At 42.1% G+C, this 19,898-nt stretch overlaps 1 long non-coding RNA gene across 1 annotated transcript in view; it reads right to left on the bottom strand.

Annotated features, from left to right (window-relative positions):
* LOC101901937 (uncharacterized) overlaps positions 1–19,898 on the bottom strand; it is a 62,990-nt gene that overhangs the window by 13,971 nt on the left and 29,121 nt on the right. The window lies entirely within an intron of this gene.

The following is a 19,898-nucleotide window of genomic DNA, read 5'->3' as shown; positions in this document are numbered from 1 at the left end:
TAATTCAAAGTACAAACACTTAGATGGGATAATTCTATAGATTTACATGTCTAGCAAAGAAAGAAGAAATTTTAGCAGGGTTTGCCTCAATTTGTTTCTGCTGCTTGGTACTTGTCTGTTTTCAAAATTACTTACAATAAGCATATAGTCAGGGGAAAAAAGATTTATTTAAAAATACAAGTTTAACATAGCTATATTTCACTATGAGAAATGTGATTATGTAGACATATAAGATGGGAAACAAGAAAATTTTAATTTTTAAAAAACTGTCAGATCAGGGCTTCCCTGGTGGCTCAGTGGTAAAGAATTCACCTGCCAAGGCAGGAGACACGGGTTTGATCGCTGATCCAGGAAGATCCTACATGATGTGGAGGAACTAAGTTTGTGCACCACAACTATTCAGCCTGTGCTCTGGAGCCGGGGAGCTACAATTACTGAAGCCCGTCCGGGCACCCTGAAGTTGGTGCTACACGATGGAAGAAGTCAATGCAATGAGAAGCCCATGCACCTCACCTGGAGCATAACTTGCCACAACTAAGGAAAAGCCCATGCTGCAACGAAGACCCAGCACAGCCCAAAATAAAAATAAATAAATTTAAAAATAAGTTAAATAATAAATAAAAGGAAAAAACTATATGTGTGTATGTAGGTATGTAGGTATGTATAAAGCCTATCAAATCAGAATGAGACTGGTCTGCAGCAAAGACTGTATCTACTGGTCAGAAGACAGAGATGTTCTTCAGAGTTTTCAGGAAGAGACAGATTCTGTACTCCCAGTCAGAGGTCATCACTGTGATAAACCTCCTTTACTTCAAGTCAGCCTTCCTCAGGTCTAACTTAATTCCCTCCAGTTTCAAAAGAAAGCCCATCATTAGTCTTAATGGAAATGACTGGTGATGTGCTTACAAAGCCCTCAGCAGACTTGAAAGTGGGGAGCCATTAAGCCGTCCCCACCTCTCCACATCCTCCGTCCCTCTCTCCCTCCAAATGTTAAATACTTCTAGCTCCTTTAATCCTGCCTTTCAACACTTGCAAGCGATTGTAAGCTCCCCTGGCCTCTTTCCAGGATCCCTGCATCTTTCTCCAAACAGGGTACCCAAAACCAAACTTGGGCATGGACTTGGCCAAAGCGAAAATGGCCAAGCAGTTTGCTTCTGGGGCCTTGCAAAGCCGCCTCCTATCAATTTGTTCCCATGCTACCAGCTTAAGAAAACAGCACTTCTCTGAAATGGGACCACTGCGAGCTTCTCCGGGCAGCCTGGCCTCTGGGGACTGCATTGGTGACCTCCTCATTAACCAGGCCTCCCAGCTCTGATTCCTGTGTCTCTTTGCCTTCTAGGGTTCAGCGTGGCTGCATTCACTTGGTCCCTTTCTCTCAGTGCTGCCTGCTGCAGTCATCAGCCACTAACTCTGCCCCAGGAGAACACTTGGCCTTAGGCCGGGTGGCAGTTTTAAGCAGTGTCTCCAGAGGTGCCACCCTGCTGGCCCAGGATGGTCAGACACATAGGGCAACTGTACCATAGCTGCCTCTCTCGAGGACAGGACTGTCACTGACACTGACCGCCAAACAGTCTGTCTTGTGAATGGACAGGTGGACTCCATTCAAATGCCAAGTAGTTTATCTGGGAATCGTCAGTCTGAACCACACACACACACACACACACACAGCTTGTTGTTGCATTCAAAAACAAATTTAAAACACATTTATGGAGTTAACAGACTGTGAGAGGTTTGTTTTTTAATACAGTAAAATTAATTTGTAAAGGTTTCAAGATGTTAACAAATGACCAATGAGACTGTTTCATAATTGATTTAGAAAATTCATTAGGTACACAATGTGGCTTTCTTATTAACTTATTTTAGCTGCCAGTTGAGCCTCTGTTGCACTTGAGTGGATCCAGGAAGAGGAATTCCTGTGGTCACCTGGATTGGAGCCTCACCCCAGGACCCCACCCTTTGCTTCAAGGCTTTGGGCCAGGACACTGCCCCAGGGATCAGGTTGAGCTGCCTTTCATGCGAGGGGAGTTGGGGGAGACTCAGGGAGTCTCCTGTAAGTGCCACTTTCACCCATCTCATCTTCCCCAGAGGATCCTCTGTGACCTGCTGCAAGTCACCAGGATAGTGTTCTGATTTGAGACCCTAAACTTTGCTCTCTCCATGGGCAGTCTCGTGGGCAGTGAGCAAAGGTGAGGGTGAGGCATCTGCACTCCCAAAGTCCACCTCAGCTCTGGACGGGTTCAGGGCTGCTCTCAGCCTTCAACCCATCCCATATATCTCCATGACAACACCCTCTCATCCATCCACCCATCTATCCATCTTGCGTTCATTCATCTGATACTGAGTGCTCACTAAATGCCAGGCCCTTGGCTGGATACTACAAAGTTTACTCTTTATGTCTTTCTTTTCACTTATTTCTTTCCTAAGAAGAGTACAGAAGCAGAGCCCAGGAGTCCCAGTAGAAAATGGGCCAGCTGCCGGCTGGGGACCAGTGACAGCCAGGACTTCCTGTCCTTTGAAGAAAATCCTGGGAGGTAAATCTGTAGGTTTCTTTGAGGTCCTGGGGGTGGACCCCCATTGCTCATCACGCTACATCCCCCACTACTACCACATTGTTTTATTTTTCTACATAGCACTTATTGCCCTGGATAGGTTCCTCATGTATTTGATTATCATTTATTGTCTCTCTCCACCCACCAAAATGTAAGCTGTAAAGACTTTGTTTTGTTCACTGCAACTTTCCTAGTGGCCAGATCAGTGCCTAGCCCATGGATGGCACTACTCAGAAATATTTGTTTTGGGTGGATATATGGATGATGGATGGAGGGATAGTTGGATGGATGATGGATGGATAGGTGGGTAGAAGAATGGATAATAGACATGGTTCCTGCCCTTGTGGATTTTTTGGTTTTGTGAAGGAGACTACAAATTAAAGAATCATGAAGGCTGACACCACATTTTCATTTTCACAGCTATGCCCTCAGCACCTAGAAAAGGTTGCACATGTAGTAGATGCTCAGTAAATATTTATCAAAAGAATTAACTTTTTAGGGAGACAAGAAATACATGAAGTGACCAGGAAAGAATTTAAAGGAATAAATCCCCTTACATTTGTATAAAGCTTTTCATTTACATGCCTTTTGCCGAACACAAAGGTAGATGTGAAAACTCTATAGAAACTAGAGATCTCCATACAAATAGTTCATCATCCTTGCCGTGGTTCAGCTTACTCCCCCAGCATCCCAGAATAAGGATTTTATCCTCTGAGCATCACTACCCTCAGAGAGAGGCAGTGGCCTGCTCTGTGTCACCTGGATAGTGTTCTGACTTGAGGTCCTAAGCTTTGCTCTCTCCATAACTCTTCTAAAAATACACTGTCACCAAATGTTTGGAGAAACGATGCGGGTTGATTACATGTGGCCAGCGTTAAGCTCAAGTCCAAAGATCAAGCAGAAGAGCTAAGGAAACTTGCAAATGAATTGAGTTTATATTTTGGTTCACTTTTTTCAGCAGACTCTTCCATTTCATCCTTCAGAGAAAAAAAAAAAAAAAGCCTATTTAGAAAAGGGCACGGGGTCTCCAGGAGGGAAAACCCTGAATGCCTTTAGGCTTTTCTCTGCCATCCCTGCCTTTTGGGTCCTTGGTCACTGTGGAATTTGGTCGGTTCTGCATCTTTGCCACATCTGAGAAGCCAGGCTCACCTTTAAGGGTCTAAGGAAGAGCAGGCGGGAGGTGGGTATGGTAACCCAGCCCTTGGGGAATTCCCAGCCCTGTGGGAGACAGAAAGCTCCCAGAGCCGCAAAGCAAGCCCCCAGGCAATGCCCAGAACCCTGTAATGCAGAGAGTCAAAGGAAGTGGCTCCTGTCACACCGGAGCCTTTGGAGGGGCGCCCAAGTAGGCAGGGCTGAGTCTGAGCTTTGGAATCCTTCCTTGGCCATGAGGAAGAACTCCTGGCCAGCAACAGAAACCCAGCTTAAACCAGCCGATGGGGGAACACAAGGGAGATTCTGGCTCAAGTCATTGAAAACTCCCTGGGTAAGTCTGGATCCAGCTCCTGAAGAATCTGCCTCTTCTCAGCTGTTTTGTCTGGAAGGCCGTCTGCTACAGTGGCCAGAGCCGCTCTAGGTTCACATCTTTCTAGGTTCAGGTCCACTGTCAAGGGGTGTTGCTTTCTAGATGGCTCTAGCTGGAGTCCCAGAATTTGCTCTGACTGGTTCGGAGATGAAGCTCTGATTGGCCAGGGCTGGTCACATGCTTCGCCCCTGGAGTTTGTGGGTTGCAATCAGTTCCGCCCCCCAACCCAACCCAAACCCTGTGAACCGAGAACCCAGAAGGAAGTCTTGGCTGGGAGGCTCTGAGTGGAAAAAAACGGGAACTAGTTACTCTACAGGATAAAGCAAATGTTTGCCATAGAGGGTTGTGATTATGACTCTGCTCTTTCAAATGAGAAAATTGGGGTCCAGAGAGATGAAGCAGCTTCCCCCAAGTCACACAGAGAACTGGGGAGAAACTTTCTGTGTTGCTTAAACATCCTGCTCTAAGTAGTACCCACGATGCTGGGTCACCTGCTGGCTGTCCTGAAAACTCACCATTTGCGTCTGCATTCTTGGGAAGACTGGTTCTAAGAAGGATGTCTGTCTAAGCACGCTTTCGTCTGGAAAACCATGTCATCTGCCCTGCGGGATAAAGAGGGCGCTTTTTTCACTCTTACTGACTTGGAACTGAAACATTATTGTAGTAACTATTTGTTTCAGGGAAAAAATTGTAATTGCTTCTAGATCCACTCACTGGTTTCAAGAGCACTCTAACCTTTAACTTTCTCAGTACAAAAGGAGGCTTGCTGGGCGGTGAATCTAACAAGACCATCATTTATCGCTGGCAGAGTTCATTAGTCAATCGTAACAGTTTAATTATTAGCATTTTAATGCATGAGCATTTAACCAGACAGAACAACAAGCTCTGGAGTACAGAACAAGACTTCTTAAATAGAGCTGAATTAACCCGCACAATTGTTTGTATTGTGGTATGTTATTAAAACAAGATGATTAAAATGCAAAAAACAAATAGGTCCATATATTTAGCCAACAAACCAGCATTTGGCTTCATGGTGTTGAGCGGATGGGTGTTTTTCATTTGTTTGTTTTTTTTCACTTGAATTTGGAATTTAAAATTTTTGTTTTATTTTTCCTGCCCCAAGTTATAGGTTAAAATGATACAAAGAGGATCTACTTTGGTGAACCAATTTGTGATGAGTGACTTTAATGAAAGACAGACAGAAGATGTAAGGAGAAAGCCTGCAAAAGGCAGTGAGTGACTCGACCTGGGCTCCATAGCCCTCAATTCTAGCTGCACAGAAGAATCACCTAGAGGGCTATTTTTTTAATATGTATTTATTTATTTATTTGGCTGTGTTGGGTCTCCACTGCGGCCAGCTCTCTAGCTGTGGTACACAGGCTCTAGGGTGCACAGGCTCAGCAGTTGCAGTGTGTGGGCCCAGTGGCATGTGGGATCTTAGTTCCCTGACCAGGGATTGAACTCATGTCTCCTGCATTGGAAGGTGGGCTGTTAACCCATGGACCACCAGGAAAGTCCCCTAGAGAGTTTTTTAAACTGCTCTGTCCAGTCTGCACCTCCAGAGAATCTGACATTCTGGTGGTCCAGAGTGATTTTTTTTTTTCAAATTCCCAGGCCATTCTAACGTGCATCCAGGACTGGACACTAGGCTCTATCTCCATGAGACTTGCTGGATCACTAAGCTACACTTTTCAAATAAAAATAAGACTTTTCAATGTTCGCAGCAACTTTATTCACAATAGCCGAAAGTAGAAACAATCCAAATGTCCATCAGCGGAGGAAAGGATAAACAAATGCATTGTGGACAGCCAGTGGAATATGATGCAATCTTAAAAATAAATGAAATCTTGATATATGCTACAACATAGATGACTTTTAAGACATTATATAAGTGAAAGTGTTATTCGCGCAGTCGTGTCCGACTCTTTGTGACCTCATGGACTGTAGCCCACCAGGCTCCTCTGCCCATGGGATTCTCCAGGCAAGAATACTGGAGTGGGTAGCCATTCCTTTCTCCAGGGGCTCTTCCCTATGTGAAAGAAATCACGAAAGGGCAAATATTGCAAAACTGCATTTATGTGAGGTTCCTGGAATAGTCAAATTCATAGAGGCAGGAAGTAGATTAGAGGTTACTAAGGTCTGGGAGAGGGGAGGGAATGGGAGATTATTGTTTACTGGGTATAGAGTTTTTATTTGAGATGATGAAAAAATTATAGAGATAGATAATGGTGATGGTTGCTCAATGATGTAAATGTGCTTAATGCCACTATGTTGTACACTTTAAAATGCTAAAAATTATACATATTGTATTATGTATATTTTACCAAAATTTAAAAATGAAAAAACAAAAAATAAGCTTTGCCATTTTCATGTGGTAGAATTAATGTGTGTTATGTGAGACTGTGGATAAAAGCCTTTTGTAAGGCTTAAGACAATGTGCATATTTAAGGTGGTAGTAATATTCTTTAATTATTTGTTTTAATCATTTTGTTTTAATAAAAGGCTACAATATAAACAGCTGGGAAGGTTAATTAATAATGTCAAATCTAAATGAGTATAATTAATGTCACTCAGCAAAGGCCTTCACTAGACTCAAAACATATTTTCTCTTGGGGGTAATCATAGCCTGATTTTTCTAAACAGTTTCTCCTTTGGCTAGGAAGCAGGAACTGTTAGAGAAGAGAGGAAGAAATGCAAAGTCCCACATTTTTCATTTGAGACTAAATATTCATAGCATAGTCTCACATGTGGTCTATAGCATCCTCATCCAGGCCTCTGGGAAGGAGGTCTGCGATGGCCTTGCCTACAACAGACACTGGACAAATTGTAACACACAACAGTCATAAAAACCAGCATTTACTGACTCTTTGCTAAATGCCAGGCTTCTGATGGAAGTATGGCTAGGGGTGGTTGGAAAGATGGATGGGCAAAGAAAAAGTAGGGGACTTCTCCTCATGACCAGTCAAGAACAAACTCAGAATCCCAAAGAATTTTCTATAAGTTCTTTACATTTAATTCAACCCATGTAATTCAATCGACAGAGTCTATGGCGGTTGGGATTTGGCCCTGATTGCTAGATGGTGAAGATGTCCCTGGTCCCTCAGTGAATAGACAGAATTCCCTAGTTCCTCTCTTTCATCTCTGACCATCAGTGTTTGGTTCTTTTAATCTCTTGTCTTCCCATCCTCACCCCTCATGCATCGAGACCCTGTGAAAGGAAGAAGGCAAAGTGGAGAATCCTCAGGATTGATTGCCTCTGAGCTTATGGAAAGGTCAGGCTGGAAAAAATAGTTCTTGTCCCTTTCTGTGCTAGAAGAGTTTATGACTTGTTCTCTGCCTTGAGGTATAAGCTAGGAAAAATAGCAATTCCCCTCCTATTATTTATATGAAGACAGTCAGCCTCCCAGAAGTACAGGGTTGGTGGGCAAATGAGGAGAGAACTGTCTCTCCGTATTTTATTTATTTTGATTCATTTAAATGGTACTTTGCTGATATTTCCTAAGGAATTTAATGCAGCTTGCAAATTGGATATATCATAACAAGATAAAATAATTTAATTCAGAGAGAAAACAGGATGCATACAATGGAGTATAGAAAATACCAAAACCTGACACCATATGGGATAAAGAAAGGGATGTGGGTGGCCATGAGGAATTGACAAGCCAAGGAGGATCCATAAGAGTAGCAATGAGCTTGACCTGTTCTTCCCTGGGAGGTACCTGCCATTCTGGGTTTCCAGCTGTATCAACAGATATGTGCTTTAACCATCAGATGAGCAGGGAAAATATCCACTAATATCCTCCTGTAGAAACTGGGAGGGCGTGACTAGAACATGTGCCTGCAATGAGGATCACCCCTCTTCTACTTTCTCTGGCCTGGGAGAATCTACAGCAGGCCAGATTCTCCTCAGACCGATTTCGGTTTGGGACTGACACGTACCCTGATTGGTAGTAGAGCTTCTCACAAATCCACCATCTGGCACAGCTACTCATTTTGGCTGAAAGGTCTCCTAAAGCATTCAGAACCAAGTTCCACCTGGATTTTAAGGTTATCTCGCTAACACCTCATCTCCCATCTACGTTTGGGCAACAGAACTTCCTGGAAAACTCTCCAAGGCCAACCAGCTACAAACTGAAGCCAGTAGACAAAGTTAGGATTTCAGCATCACATAGCGTGATTTTTAACTCCTCCTTTCCCATCTGCCAACTGTCTCAGGAATGTTTGCCCAGAAAGTGCAGTGCGACGGGCCACTCTTTCTATGAATCCTAACAACACTGACTGGCTATTCTTCAATATTGACTGAGTTTGGGGGCTACCCCGTATTCTCTAGGATGATATTGGCTCATTAATTATTGAAGTTCAGGTTCATGAAGTTGGAGAATGAGTTTCCTATCTATGACTAAAAGTTCACATTTTTCATGACCAGTATTTGCAAAGATCAAAACCCACAATGCCAGCCTCCCCAGATTCCATCTATTCTCAACAGGCTTCATTCATGAACCATGGGAACAGGAATGGTTCAGGGAGAATTCGTTACTTTATCTTCAGGACTTAGGGGAATGACTGGCAAATACATAGTAAAGATGTATGGAATAACAGAATCCAACTTAGTTCCAATTTCTGAGCATCTCTACCAAAAGATTATGATGTGCAAAAAAAAAAAAAAGACAGGAACCTCCAAGGAATCAGAGAAAGTATTTTCCTAAGAAATAGGTACTGCAATAAACAGGAGAAGTTTTTAAGAATTATCTAATTTGTATTCTCAACACCATATCAAGAGCAAATGATAATTTAAAAAGAATCAGAGATCAGGAAATGCTATTAAATGATGGGGAGCACAATTTCTGAATTGAAAGCAACAAGTAGCAATTTTTGAATACTTCTAAAGTTTTAAGTCAATGAAATACAAAATAAGGCCAAGAAATTTTCCCAGAATAAAGAGTTGCACATTTTAAAAGGAAGGATTTTTTAAAATTATTCAACAGATTCAGTTCAGTTCAGTCGCTCAGTCATGTCCAACTCTTTGCAACCCCTTGAACTGCAGCACACCAGGCCTCCCTGTCCATCACCAACTCCCAGAGTTCACCCAAACTCATGTCTATTGAGTCGGTGATGCCATCCAACCATCTCATCCTCTGTCATCTCCTTCTCCTCCTGCCCTCAATCTTTTCCAGCATCAGGATCTTTTCAAATGAGTCAGCTCTTCCCATCAGGTGGCCAAAATATTGGAGTTTCAGCTTCAACATCAATCCTTCCAATGAACACCCAGGACTGATCTCCTTTAGGATGGACTGATTGAATCTCCTTGCAGTCCAAGGGACTTTCAAGAGTCTTCTCCAACACCACAGTTCAAAAGCATCAATTCTTTGGCGCTCAGCTTTCTTTATAGTCCAACTCTCACATCCATACATGACCACTGGAAAAACCATAGCCTTGACTAGACAGACCTTTGTTGACAAAGTAATGTCTCTGCTTTTTAATATGCTGTCTAGGTTGGTCATAACTTCCTTCCAAGGAGTAAGCATCTTTTAATTTCATGGCTGCAATCACCATCTGCAGTGACTTTGGAGCCCCCAAAAATAAAGTCAGCCACTGTTTGCACTGTTTCCCCATCTATTTGCCATGAAGTGATGGGACTGGATGCCATGATCTTAATTTTCTGAATCTTGAGCTTTAAACCAACTTTTTCATTCTCCTCTTTCACTTTCATCAAGAGGCTCTTTAGTTCTTCTTCACTTTCTGCCATAAGGGTGGTGTCATCTGCCTATCTGAGGTTATTGATATTTCTCCCAGCAATCTTGATTCTAGCTTGTGCTTCTTCCAGCCCAGCGTTTCTCATGATGTACTCTGCATATAAGTTAAATAAGCAGGGTGACAATATACAGCCTTGACGTACTCCTTTCCCTATTTGGAACTAGTCTGTTGTTCCATGTCCAGTTCTAACTGTTGCTTCCTGATCTGCATACAGGTTTCTCAAGAGGCAGGTCAGGTGGTGTAGTATTCCCATCTCTTTCAGAATTTTCCACAATTTCTTGTGATCCACACAGTCAAAGGCTTTGGCATAGTCAGTAAAGCAAAAATAGATGTTTTTCTGGAATTCTCTTGCTTTTTTGATGGTCCAGCAGATGTTGGCAATTTGATCTCTGCTTCCTCTGCTTTTTCTAAAACCAGATTCAATCATCATTTATCCAGAATATCAATGTAGATAGCCAAAAAAATGGAGATGGAAGATACAATAATATAACAAATACTAGAAGAAAATTTTATAAAACTAAAAAAGAAGAAGAAGAAATAAGTCTTTAGATACAAAAGGGACACTGAAGATCACAAAATATTAATTTAAATAGCTAATATATAGAAATATTCTGATAATTAGGTATTAGTCTTAAGAAAAATACTATAATCCCACCCAAGAAAGGGAAACCCATCTGACCTCAAAATTCTTCCCAGCAACACAAAACAAAAAGATTAAACAGCATTGACCTTTCCTTGGGGGGAAAAGTAAGAAATAATATACAAAATTTAAAGTACTCAAATCATAAGTACACAGCTTAATGAATTTTCAAAAAGAAACACCCATATAATAAGCAGTTGGTTAAGACCAGAATATGACAATCAGCTCAGAACCCCAGCATGCCCCAACAGCCACTCCATACCCCAAAGGGTAGCCACTCTCCTGACTTCTAAACCCATAGGTTCATTTAGCCTATTTCATTAATAGAATTTTACATGCATAGGTGGGGTCATTCAGTGCGGAGTCTTTTGTGTCTGGCTTCTTGTGTTGAGCATTATGTTTCTACTTGTATTTGTGGTTTGTTCACTCTCATTGCCAAATAGTATTCCATTATACGAATATCTTGCAATTCATCCATTCTGCTACTGGTAGACATTTCATTAATGAAGGTTATCTTTTGGTGAATATATGTTCGAATTTCAGCTGACTATGTAGCTTCAAATGGAATTGTTGCATAGTAGGAAGACATATGTTTAAAGTAAATGGATGTGGTCAAATGATTTTCGAAAGTGACTGTAGCAACGGTTCCAATTCTGCCACGTCCCTCCAACATGTAGTATGCTTGTCTTTAATTTCAGGCATTCTGGCAAGTGTGTAATTGTACCACATTGTGGTTTTAATTTGTATTTTCCTGATGACTAATAAAATTTAGAACCTTTCTATATGTTTTTTGGCCACTTGAATATCCTCTTTTTGAAACGTCTGTTCAAGTCTTTTACATATAATACTCCTTTGTTTTAATTACTCCCATTGTATCATGTCTTGATACCTGGTAGTATAAATCCACTTTTTCATTTCTTCTTCAAGATTGACTTGGCATTTGTTGGCCTTTGAATTTCCAGATAAATTTTAGAATCAACTTGCTGACTCCACAAAGGAAAAAGAAAGCTTTCTAGAATTTGTTTGGGATGACACTTAATCTATAAAGGAATTTTGGGAGAATACTATCTTTACAACATAGAGTCTTCCAATTAATGAACATAGTCTATCCTTCCATTTACCCAGGTCTTTTAAATTTTATGTCAGTAACATGTTGTAGTTTTCAGAGCTTATGTCTTGCACACCTTTTTAAACAGCCATTCCTAGGTATGTGATTTTTTTTTTTTTAATGTGGCATTACTACAAGAATAGACAAATAGATCTGTGGAGGTTCTGTTCTACTTGTGAGTATTGAAAATATTTTATACCTTAATCTAAGTGTTTATACAGATGTGTACAACTGTCAAAACGAATCTATTTATACCCAATTAATGTATTTTATTCATTTTCTGTAGTCTGGCTTTACTACAACAAATGGGTATGAAAAAGAAAAATATGTAAAATATATGGAAGACAATGCAAAACAGAAAAAATATACTACTAATATAAGATGTAAATTACAATCAGGTATAAAAATTTTTGACAAATTAACAAAGCTTTTCTCTTTTTGATGGTATCACCAGTATAATAACCATAAGCGTACAAGGAAGTAGGTAATTTTATGTACTATTAGTGGAAGGATAAATTGGTATAGCCTTGCTAGAGGGCACGTGGGCAGAAGACCTAAAAATATGCATGCAAGTCCACTAGAAATTTATGTTTAAAATCTATCATGGATGTAGCATGTGCTCAGACACTCAGTCGTATCTGACTCTTTGTGACCCCATGGACTACAGTCTGCCAGGCTCCTCTGATCATGGGATTCTCCTGGCAAGAATACTGGAGTGGGGTGACATTTCCTCCTCCAGGGCATCTTCCCAACCCAGGGAGCGAACCCACGTCTCTTACATGGCCTGCACTGGCACGTGTATTCTTTACTACTAGCTATCTGAGAAGCCTAGATATAGCATAAGCTATTAGGATATTCACCAACCAAAAAAAGCCTATGATAATAAAATAACGAAATCTAGCTAATATTAGGGAATTAATAAACTATGATATAGAACACTGAAATAGTATCAACTATTAAAAATTATGACACACAGAAAAAGTTAATGATGTAGGAAAGATTCTCAATGCAATATTCATCCAAAGAAAGTAGTCTGTAGTGATGGTTATTCAAGAAGTTCCCAATTTAAGTTTTAAATTTTAAATTTATATATCTCATCAGAAAAAAATTGTAACCATGTGAAATGATGGATGTTAACTAAACTTATTGTGGTTATCATTTCACAATATATAATATATCAAATCATTGTGTTGTACACATTAAATTTATACAATGTTATATAACAATTAGATCCCAAGAAAACTGCAGATCGAACAGTTTATCATATATAAAGTGTAAACATATACTTTATATATATATTCATATATAATATACATATTATATATGATTGTTTTATATATATATAAACTTTTTAAAAAGGAATAGCAGGATACACAGCTAAATGTCAGCAGTGACTATTTCTGTGAGTTAAGATTATAGGTAATATTTCCATTTCTTCTTGTGCCTTCACTTTTTATGAATATTTAACAATGTACATGCATTCAGTTCAGTTCAGTCTCTCAGTCGTGTCCAACTCTTTGCGACCCCATGAATTGCAGCACACCAGGCCTCCCTGTCCATCACCAACTCCCGGAGTTCACCCAAACTCTTGTGCATCGAGTTGGTGATGCCATCCAGCCATCTCATCCTCTGTCGTCCCCTTCTCCTCCTGTCCCCAATCCCTCCCAGCATCAGAGTCTTTTCCAATGAGTCAACTCTTCGCATGAGGTGGCCAAAGTGTTACCCTTATACTGTTAAAAATAGTATTCTGGGACTTCCTTGGTGGTCCAGTGGTTTAGACTTTGCCTTCCAATGCAGAGCATATAGGTTCAATCCCTGGTCAGGGAGCTCAGATCCCACTTGACTCAAGGCCATAACATAAAACAGAAGCAATATTGTAACAGGTTCAGTAAGACTTAAAAAATATGGTATCTTAAGAAATTATAAGAGAAGAATGGTATGTAAAATTATATTCTAATATATTTGAAACTATCACTGAATAAGACTCTTTTCTTGCCAAGAAATATAAATTTGACCAAAGAAAAATTTTATTTGTAGACATAGAAAAACACACCAATCTTTTATTGGGATTGTGGATGATTTCTTTTCCTTCTTAATATCCATCTTTAGTTTTCAAGTTTTGCCAGTAAATACGTATTAATTGCATAATCAGTAAAAAAAAAAAAAAAAAAACCAAGGACAAAGGTGTAGTTTCCTGTGCTGCTGGACTATGAACTTTGTGTGATACTACAGATATCTTGCAATGCTCTGGACACAAATACCGAATCATTCTCCTTACCCAAACAAGCTCAGTGCCAGTGCCTACCCACAACCCCAGCAGCTTCCACACATGTAAGCTTCCCATTGAGACAGGCATTATTCTTAGAATTTTTACAGGTGAGGAAAGTCAAACTAGATAGATAGCATAGTCACTCACTTAAAGAGGCTCAGGTAATATAAAGGGGAGGAGGAATTCGAACCCAGATCAGCCCACGTTCAAAGCCCATGCCATTTTTACTACATGAGTAACTTTTATTATCATATCACAACCAAGACCACCAGATTTGTTGTAAACTCTTAAGCCATGGTGCAGAGGGCTTCCTTCAAGATAAATATGCCCCAGTTTGGAATGCACCAGCTTTATTGAAAAATATTACTGAAATCAAAGCATTTTGCACTACTTTATTCATTATTTTTATGGTACTCCAGGATTTTTGTGGGATTTGTTTTTCATTTCACTTCTGTAAGCCTGCCAATGCTTTAAAGCAGTATTTCAATGGAAGAAAAAAAAATTTTTTTAAGCAGAAACTCAACAATGTTTTCCATCCTTTTTTCATACAGTTTTGGGAAATTCTCCCCTCCTGCTCCGCCCCCACTCCATGTCCCTCTTCCCTCATTCTCATAAAGTGCAAATATAATACTCAAGCTACTGTTTAAACATCCCCAAAGGTTCAAAGAAATTAAATCCGTGGTTGGCCAAGTTTTGAAATGTTAACTGTATCACTGGCAGTTGCATCTGAGAAGTCACAAATCATTCTGATGCAAAGGCCACAGAAGTGCATGCTCCGTAGTCCCCGAGCAGCGGGGGACCCCCTGCTCTGTGGCCTCAAAAGATGATGAAGGGGGACTTCCCTAGTGGTCCAAAAGGTTGAGACTTCACCTTCCAATGTGGGGCTGCATGTTCGATCCCTGGTCGTGGAGATAGGATCCCACACGCCTCCTGGCCAAAAGACCAAAAGGTAAAACAGAAGCAATATTGTCACAAAATCAATACAGGTATTAAAAAAAGATGATGAAGGGCTGCTGGGAGGTGTGTACTGGACCTGCGAAGCCACTCCAGTCTCTGAAATGAACAGCCTGCTGAACTCACACGTCCCTTTCATCGCTCACACGTGTGTTTTCAATAGCTGCCAGATACTGCTGGCCCTTGAGAAGCTTACCATCTAGGTTGGGTTCCAAGCAGATAGATTTTAGAAAGCAAATTCCATTCTGCTTCTGTGGTGCAATCCTGCAATACTGTGGTTTTGAGCTGTGTTCCCTAGAACTCTGAGGATAGTTCAGAGGTGCCCTGGGGCTGGGGGAAGTGACTGTGAGGGGGAGGGCAGGGAGAGGGGAGGATTTTTTGCCCACAACCCCACCCCTCACTTCAACCGCAAGAGCTCTGCTCTGATCTGTTTCATGTACTTGGATTCCCCATCAGTTTTCTTTTGCATGAGAGACAATGTGGCTTTAAAAAGAAATTTTGAAAAGAATTCCTGCTTCACTGCATTGAGACACAGCGGGATGGGAAGAGAGGATGTCACTGCTCATTAGCACATTAAAAATGTGAAGGCATTTTCAATCTATAGATGCCCAGAAAGGCCTTCCTCAGTCTAAACTCCTCTCTTAACAGCTGAGGACATTGTAGACCAGAGCTAGAGAGAGATATGCTCAGGATTACAGAGACTTCTCAACAAACGCCACTGCAAAATTTAAGAATGTTGAGGCATGATACAGGATGCTTGGGGCTGGTGCACTGGGATGACCCAGAGGGATTGTACGGGGAGGGAGGTGGAAGGGGAGTTCAGGATGGGGGACATGTGTACACCTGTGGCGGATTCATGTTGATGTATGGCAAAACCAATACAATATTGTAAAGTAATTAGCCTCCAATTAAAATAAATAAATTTATATTTTTTTAAAAAAAGGAGGATCAGGGTAGTTTTTCCACCGCGGAAAACTCAACCATAGGGTTTTATTAAGCAAATCACATTTCCAAAATGCATTTATTAGTATTTCCTTCAGTTCTGCTTCTTTTCAAAACAGAAATAAGTCGGAATAGAAACTTGAGAGCTAATACTATGATTGAACGGTGAAATTAACTTTGACCTTCTTGCCACTCGACGAAAAAAAAAAAGACATCCACTCTGTTCTGTAGTTCTTATTGATGAGGAAACATCAAATCTTTTTAGTAGAGATGATCTCATGAAGAAATGTCCTTATATAAACTTACAGAAGAAAAGAGTTGTGTTCTTCTTTTGATGGAATGTACCAGTAAGTGTAAAGATAACGACTTTCCCATCTAGGATGACTCCTTCAGACAGCTGAGGTGTTAATGAGTGTCCCCTTCCACTGCCATAATAAGTGAAATAGTGGGTTTTGACAACTCTTGTTTTCTCTTCTGTCATTTCTCAGGGTCACATCTATTAACCCAAGGTTTCCATTCTGTGTAGCCTGTATTTACAAGTAAGACTAACAAACTCATAGAGGAGCAGAGGGAAAAAATATATATATGTTTGGGGGGAGGCACTGATTACTCCATATGCTGTTTCATGATATTATTTAACACTATTGATTTCTGCCGTGCGTCACTCACTCCTGTGCTCAGTGAAATCCACACTGGATCTCAGCGCATCCTTTTCACACGACAACCCTTTAAAGTGGATCCCGGTGCCACAGATACAGAAAAACTGAGGACTAACGCGGCTCAGAGGGCTTCCCTGCTGGTTCAGTGATGAGGAATCCGCCTGCCTGCGTTCAATCCCTCATCCAAGAGGATCCCCTGGAGAAGGGAATGGCAACCTGCTCCAGTATTCTTGCCTGGCAAATCCCCCCTGGACAGAGGAGCCTGGCAGGCTACAGTCAGTGGGGTCGCAAAGAGTCGGACATGACTTAGTGACTGAATAACAACAGCGAGGCTCAGAAGCTTGCCCTGTTTACAAGGACCTTTGGTTAAATATTCCAGCCATCTGCTGTGAGTCAGGCATTCCAAGTCCCAACACATAGGGATCAAGCCCCTGCCTTCAGTGACCTCCATCTTATGACCCGAGACAGCCAGCAATCAACAAATAAAAAAGGACAATAAACAAACAAGAAAATTGCAGACTGTATCTCAAGCCGGAAAGGAAACAAACCAGAGGAAGCAATGGAAAGCAAGAGGGAGTGGGAGGAGCAGGGAGCTTCCCATGAGTGACCAGGGAAGGCCTCACTGAGGAGGTGACCTTTAAGCTGAACCTGGAAGATGAGAAGCAGCCAGGGAGCCAAGGGTCACGTGGGAACAGCAGAGCCTGAGTCTTTACCAGGAGGTTCAGGAGGCCTCAGGCTGCCTCCTGCCCAGTTGCTCTGACAGCTCTGTAAGGTTGGCTTCACCTTCCATCGCACAGACACACACGCCAGAGCTCAGAGAGGTTGAGTGACTTGATCAAGACCACACAGCCAACAGCAGTGCAGCACGATTTTAATCCAGGACCATCTGGCTCAAACCTCTGCTCTTAGCATTGACCTCATTTGATTTGACTCAATGACTAACATCAGTTACCAGCTCTGGCAACTCAATTTACACTGGGTCAGGTAACGACTCAGTTGAGTATCTATACTTTTTTATTCACAGTCAGTCTCATCCCAAAGAGAGTTTGAACCCCCAGGTTCTTTGTACTTGCTGGAGTTTTCCTTCACATACAGCCCTCTGTTCCGTTTGGATTGGTGGTACGGAAACTCACGATGATTCTCCCCAGGGTGCAAGTTCAGAATTCTTGAGAAATTCTCACAGACAAGGGTGCCCAACGAGATACTTAGGAACCATGTCACCCTCTATCGGGAACAACAGGAGGAGCTGCACAACACGTGTTCCCCCAGGACGCTGTCATTCAATCTTCAAAAAGTCCTGCACATACCTGGAAAATCCAACCTACATTTTCCAGGTCAAAAACTAAACAAACAAAAATCCACCCCTCTCTCTGGCGATGCAGCAGATGTCCCTGGGGAGTCAAGTGGGGCCCCGTGTGGTCTGCTCCACTTCCCACCTCTGTTTACCATCTGGCTGAACGTGGATGTCTGCATGGAGATGTCCCTCCACCCTTCCCAGCCCTGACTCACACAGGGTAAAAGTGGTCCAGAGTGGCAGGAAAAGCTCCTTTCCAGACCTCTCGGTTGATGAAATCCATTGCAATGACCTCGACGAAGTGCAAGAAAATGGGTCACTCCCTGAACTGCCAAGGCCACTGAAAATAGATGTTACATCATCGCCACCCGGGACCTGACTTATTCACCCAGGTGTGCAATCTGGGGGCTCTTCTAGGTACTCTGCCAGCTGAAAAAAGAGTCTGCCATTCAGGGAGTGCTTATTAGCCAAGAATAACAGCCATAATATATTCAGTCTTCTAGGACAACGAACTCTTCTCAACCCCTTACCGTATAATCTCAGTAATTCTCACAAGAGCTCTGCCGAGGGGGGAGGCAGGTGTTGTCAAAGTCACTATTTTCCAGAAAGGAAACCAAGGTGCAGAACTCCTGTACCACTTGTCTGAAGTCCGCAGGTAGAAAGGAACATGGGCTGGATTCAAGCCTCTTACTCCTTACTGCACTGGGTCTTATCCAAAGAGATGACTGTGCAAAGTCATAGGAGCAGGGGTAGAGCCTGTTCTTCAAGCAAAAATCAGAACCTCATATCCAGCAGTCACTATGGATACGGACAGATGCGGAAAGATGGAAATGGTGGAGATGATATAGCAGGTGGTTTTCAGATTCCAGTTTCACTTTTATGCATGCAAAAACCCAACCATACATTGCAAAAATAGCATGAGGCTGGACATGGGGAGCAGAGATTAGTGATGATGTTAAAAGTCTGCAGTTATGGGGTTACACTAGCATTGACCTCTGACATGTGCATGCCCCACCTCTGATTGCCACATCATATGCAGGGTGACAGGACTCATTTCCTCAGACCCTCAGGAGCCCTCAAGCTACATCCACCAGGAGACCTTCCGGGAGATGACATGAGTCCATCCATGGACACTGACAGGGCCTCTGCCTCCTGGGTTCCTGAACACCCAGCTCCCAAAGGAAATGTCTCCCCCAGGCAGCTTTTTGGGTGGTGAGGTGTAAGTTCAGTAAGGAGCTCTGGGTAAAAGACAAAGTTTGCTTTCCTCCAGAAAGGCAGTTTCAAGAAATTACATTTTCAAAGGTGTGCTTAGTCACCAAGTCAGGTCCAACTCTTTGCGACCCCGTGGACTGCAGCACACCAGGCTTCCCTGCCCTTCACCATCTCCTGGAGTTTACTCAAACTCATGTCCATTGAGTCGGTGATGCCATCCAACCATCTCATCCTCTGTCGCCCCCTTCTCTTGCCTTCAATCTTTCCCAGCATCAGAGTGCTTTCCAATGAGTCAGCTCTTCCTATCAGGTGGCCAAAGTATTGGAGCTTCAGCTTCAGCATCAGTCCTTCCAATGAATATTCAAAGGTAGAAATTGATTATTCTGTAGGCATTTTGTTGTCTGTTAGCTCTGAAGGAGATGAGGAGGGAGGGAAAAGTGGAGAGACCTAGAGGCTCCCTCCTCACCCTACACCTGGTCCCAGGCAATCAGGAGGCTGGAGCTCTGTCTCTCCCCTGCCCACACCATCAGCAGAGGGAGGAAGCAGGCCACACATTCTCCAGGAGACACACACCTAGGCACACGTGGACATCAGCTTAGAGTCCACGTGAAAACCACGGACCCCTGGGTGCGCTGGGGGACTGTGGGGCTGGTCCAGCTCAGTGCTTCCCAATAGGAATGGAATGTGGGCCACACATGGCATTTTACATTTCCTAATAGCCAGAGTAAAAATTAAATGAATTCATAAAAAGGAACAGGTGAAATTAATTTTCATATACGATTGAACCTAATATATCAAAATATTATCACCTCAGTATGCAATCAATATAAAAGTTATTGAGATATTTTACATTCTTTTTTTTTAATATACCAAGTTTTGTGTATTTTATACTCAAAGTCCATCGGAATTTGGACTCAGCCATGTTGCAAACGCTTAACAGCCATAGTTGGCCAATGGCCACCAAACAGGACACCATGGAGCATGTTGGTCCATCT

Source organism: Bos taurus, chromosome 26 (assembly GCF_002263795.3).
Source record: "Bos taurus isolate L1 Dominette 01449 registration number 42190680 breed Hereford chromosome 26, ARS-UCD2.0, whole genome shotgun sequence".
In the NCBI taxonomy this organism is placed as follows: domain Eukaryota; kingdom Metazoa; phylum Chordata; class Mammalia; order Artiodactyla; family Bovidae; genus Bos; species Bos taurus.
Note: the sequence above shows the minus strand (reverse complement) of the source record. Positions and strands in the feature narration are given on the sequence as shown.